The sequence below is a fragment of the Nanorana parkeri genome, unplaced genomic scaffold (assembly GCF_000935625.1).
Source record: "Nanorana parkeri isolate BGI_ZX_2015 unplaced genomic scaffold, ASM93562v1 scaffold1388, whole genome shotgun sequence".
Lineage (NCBI taxonomy): Eukaryota > Metazoa > Chordata > Amphibia > Anura > Dicroglossidae > Nanorana > Nanorana parkeri.
This window is the reverse complement of record NW_017307656.1, coordinates 164,450-169,763: the sequence shown is the minus strand read 5'-3', so window position 1 is coordinate 169,763 and position 5,314 is coordinate 164,450.

Here is a 5,314-nt window from a genome sequence, read left to right as displayed (position 1 = left end):
CCCAGACATGCTGTACCCCCCAGACACACGCTGCACATTGCTGTACCCCCCAGACGCATGCTGTACCCCCCAAACATATGCTGTAACTCTCCTCTGCACTGTAAAGATTTCCAGAGGCAAGTGGAACATTAAAGGGGAACCCCACACTGTGCAGATACGGGTCGTCTTCTGACTTACCAAAAGATTTGTTCATTTTAGACCGCTGGTCTCTGCTGATTGGACAGACGAAGGTGATTCCTCATCCAATGAGCAGACGTGACCTAGGAAGCTTATTACTGAACCAGAAAACAAAGGTGATCCGGATTATTTTCTTTATGAAGTAGCCACATCCTGCATGGAGAGGCCGGTCTGCTGCCAGCACGCTGCAGGGAAGGTTTCATGCTATCTGTGTGGAAGCAGTGGTCTCTATGCAGAGGTCCAGCCAATCCCCCCCGCTGAATCAGACCTATAGCTCTGCAATCGGCAAACTACATGCTCTCTGCCGCTAGGAGAGCTCTGGCTTAGCAGGGTGTGTTAGACCTCTGCATAGAGACTACTGCTTCCACACAGAGAGCAAAGGTCCGTCTCTGCGGCATGCTGGCGGGGGGCAGGCTTTTCTACTCAGATGCCCCTTGCTAAGTCAGACCTATATCTGTGCAAGTCGCAAAGCTTGTGCTCCTTGCTGATTGGATAGTTCTAGCTCTTACTCAGCAAGGGAAGTGTTGGACCTCAGCAGAGAGACCACTGCTTCCACACAGAGAGCAAGGGGCTTCTTTGGCATCCTGCTGGCGGGGGGGAGGGGAGGGTTCAGTTCGGTTTCACCGAGTTGGTTAAGTTTCTATCGAGTTGTAAAGTCCTCACAATTCCTCTGAAGGAGATTCTACAATCACATTGTGGCCTGAGGAGCGCCAACATATCGGGTCCATGCTTCACACAACCTCCTGCGACTGACCGATAGAAGAACGCGTCCACCTCGCAGGTAATTGTACAATTAGATTGTAATGTGTGTGGGCGGCTCCCCCCGGACTTGAAGATCCAAAGTCATTCCTTGTCATATTGGCGCTCAGTGACGTCCCTATAATGAGGCGGCTTCAGGCGGCATCTCACTGTGGGGCGGCAGATAGTGCGGCGGGGGAGGGGGGTCAGCCACGGGCTCACATGTTGCCAAGAGCTCATAGGCCTGGTTCCCACTTGGGAACCCGCTGCAAAACGCCCTACGCCCAAAGAAGTACAGGAGCTTCTTTGGGGCGTATTTGCCGCGCGTATCCATTGGCATACAGCCAGGTAGCCCTCGGAAACGCATGTTAGTCGCGCGTTTTTTTTTACCGTGAGTCGCGGTAAAAACGCGCGACAAACGCACATATTCGATACGTCTAGGTGTGAATTAGGAACGCACTGCGCGGAGTGGAAATAATTTGACAGAATATTCACATCCTGAGCTCCATTATGACAGGTTCTCTTTGTATATAAGATGTATACATGTCGTCGCGTCTCTCCTCCCACCTCCATCCCGGATGATAACCACCGACGGAGAGAAACAAAACACCGGGACTTCCGCGCTACCCGCTACTATTATAAGACGGGATTTATATCCTGAACGACGTCCGTCCATTGAACTCGATATTTATTCCATTGAAGACGTCAAATGCTGAAAATGTTATAAACATTCACAGCGCGTTCTACTTCCTCCAGCTTCATACAAAGAGCGCCGCGGACGCCACGTGACCGTCATGTATGATCTGTTACATAGTGTGGTATTGTGTGGTAGGACCCGGGTGGCACCATTGGAGGGGTGACACCAAAATGACTCACAGTCATTTTGGTGTCACCCCACTCTGAAAAGTCGGGCGCTCGGTCACGGACCGAACGCCTGACAGTATCAGGAGAGAGGAGGGGACCCGGCGTGGGGGGGGGGGGTTGTAGTCACCCAGAGGGGCTGAGCGGTTCCAGGAGGCAGGTTCCTGTACAGGGAAAGAGCTGACTCTGCGGTTCTTCCGAGTTTTCTGGATTCTGGAACAGGAAGATTTCTAAGGGAGGGATGAGATCTCCGGTCCTGGGTCCGGGGTTTAGTAGTGGCCGGCACCTGATGATTGCACACCTGTGCTCAGCACTTATGGGAAGGGTGCCGGCTATTGGCTGAGGTTCGGGGCTCCAGCTGGGAAGAGGAACAGAAGGTGTTCAGGAGAGAGGAGGACTCCCCCCAGACGTCAGAGGGGAGTCAGGTGGCTGCGTGTGCTGGAGGGGAGACAGAGAGCCAGTGACACACGAGGGATGTAAGAGTCACACGAGAGGTGGAATGTGGCTCTGTTAGTGTCCAGGGACTGGGAAGCATGGAGTATGTGCAACAACCTGGAGTCGGTGAGATTATGTCATACATTGGGACCTTTGTGTTATTGTTGAAGCTTTGTGTTCTGTTACGGGAAGAAAGAAAAGACCGTCCTTGTTATGTTAAAACGGCTTCAAGACTGTTCCTCAGGCGCTCGCCATGGGTGCTAAAATCCCCGAATATCACCATAGTTACATAGCACACCGTGCCTGTACAGCGGTACCTCGGGGCGCAAACCGAATCAAACTGCGATCAGACCGCCATCTCGACTAGAGGTAGCCACGCCCACGTGTCAGAGCGGGGAAGATGGCCGCGGTTGTGTTCGTCACCTGATGCGGAGTTCGCGAACAGAAGCAAAATTTTGCCGTACTTCCTGTTCGTGAACCGAGGTGCCGCTGTGCGTGAGTACTGACACGGGGCCATCAAGTTCAACCCTCGTGTGTGTGATTGTACACGAACACATGCAAGCAGGGGAGTAACTAGAAATCACAGGGCCCCATAGCAAAATTTTGTATGGGGCCCCGTGATTGCTAGTTATGTCACTTGCAGAGCCCCAGCGGAGAGTGACCCTGCAGAGCCCACCATAGACTCTCTATAGTGGGGTCTGAGACCTCTTACCTGTCAGCGCCTCTGTGGTCACCGGGCCCCGACTCCTGTTCCATCCCCGGGCCCCGCCTCCTCTATCGACGGGCCCCACCTCCTCTTACATCACCGGCCCCACCTGCTCTTAGGACGCTGGCCAGTGATGTAAGAGGAGGTGGGGTTGCTCTTAGGCGGGCCCCGCCTCCTCCTTCTTTCCGAACACCGCTCTCATCTGCCGCAGCGGCTGGCTGTCACTGACACAGCTCCGCAGCGGCTGTGAGGGGAAATGCGCCGCGGCCGCTGCTGAGCTGTGTCAGTGACAGCCAGCACCCTTACATGCCATAGCGACCCAGGGGGCCCTGGCCGGGCCCCATAGCAGCCGTCTGGGTCGCTATGGCGATTGTTACGCCACTGCATGCAAGTATGTCCTGTTGCCCTCCTTACCGAATCAAAAAATGCTCCTGTGTATCAGGCGGGCGCTCGAAGTGACCACGCGTGTCACCGTGCAAAATCACCAAGTCCGAAAAATGTCACCAGCGCATTAAGCAAATAAAGTTTTATTGACACATGAATGTCATTCAGATACAAACGTTTTCGGGGCCTCGCAGCGCCCCCTTCATCAGGCTCAGAATGACATTGTCATTATTGTTAAAGCTTTGTCATTCTGAGCCTGAGGTGATTGTACACGAGTCCCTGTGTGATCTTGCTTTAAAGGAGAACAATGAGGTCAGTGTTTTCCCCCATATCCAGTCAGCGCTGGAGGATCAGACAGGGGAGGGGGGGGGGGAATCCCTGTGAGGAGCTGTGAGTGACAGTCATGGCTCTCTGCAGGGACAGGATCGAGAAGTGAGCGAGCGCCAATATGTGTTCCCGCTCTATTGAGCCGACCTGTGACAGTCTCATTGTCACAGGTCGGCTAAGATTATTAGGATGAGTGAAAATCGCCCTCTACCACCGAACTAGGTCTTATTTTCGGGGTAGGTCTTACTTTCGGGGAAACACAGTAGTTCTCCTTTAAAGAGTACCTGTCCCCCTGTATGTTACGGTCTCTGAGGAAGAGGCGGTCTCTCTGGTGTCCATTGTGTCATTCGATGAGCCAACTCTACGCGTTTCGTGGTCGTCCCTTCCAGAGGCACATGATAAAATAAAAGACGATTTATTACAGATAATAATAATGAGATGGAATGAGGTTTATAAGAAGCGCGACGCTCTGCGGACGCAAAGCGCAGGAAATGAAGGAATAGAAATCTTGTATACATTGTATCATCGGGCTCTGAGCTCCGCTGTGACAGGTTCTCTTTGTAGCTTTTATAATGGTAATTGTAACACTTCAATCGCTGTACATTCGGGGGGAGGAGGGGGCAATCATGCCTTGTTTTATACCTGGTGACAACATCACCGGGTCTCTGTGCTTCTCTATGCTATGCAGGCAGGTCATGGCTGGTGGGAGAGTGCTGCACATAGCTTCCTGAAAACATCACATCACCCTGCCTCAGTTCTTCTCTCAATAACCCTCAGCCCTGATGCCAGCAGTGGGCTGGGTCTTGGGAGGGGTTATGCAAATATCACAATGCCTTGATGGGCGGGTGTTAGTCCAGAGGAGTGGGCGGTCCTAGGCAGGCTGTATTTGCATGCAGTGCACCCCCCTAGGTAACGCCCACATGTGATGCTGAGCATCCATGATTGACAGAACTTCTAATTAAAAAGGAAAGTGCTAGATGATGCTGGACGTCCTCCTGCAGCTGGCGGGGAGTGGCGGCTGATTGACAGCCCCGGCTGCTCCTTATTGAGTGGCTGCATGATGTGCGCAGACAACACAGAGACTACACGAATGCTCATGTGGACCTACTTGGGTGCCTGAAGCCCCACAATGGGAGTACACGTGGAAGGGTGACAACGCCACTTCTGCTTTGAAAGGTTGTGGGTGAGTGTTGTCACCCTCAACGAGGAAGTCATTCAGCTACAACACTGACTTAAATTTCCATGTCTCCCAGAGATCAAATATTAATCATACAAAACAAAACGATTCTGTCTTCAATTGCAACAATGTGTTGGGCACACGCGTGTTTCTTTAACATTTTACATCCTTCCCGTCACAATATAATCTCTCTTCATTCTTACAGCCATCATATAAGAAAAGAGAATGCCGCTAAGAAATCTGCCCCGCCCCCGAGGATCGGCCCAGGAAGGGGTAAGTCATTTTACTTTGTGAATGTTTATCTGTATTATTGCTCTGTGTACAGATGGACCGATCGTCCTATCGGGCGCACTAGACTCCTGTCTATAGACGCCACCTATGAAGGGGCTCCGAAACTTGCCACTTTGACAGCTGAGCCTCAGTGTGTGTGTGTGTGTGTGTGTGTGTTGCCGGACCGCTGATGACATTGATCGCTTGGCTAGTGGTTTAGTTGAGCCCGGGGGTGCACT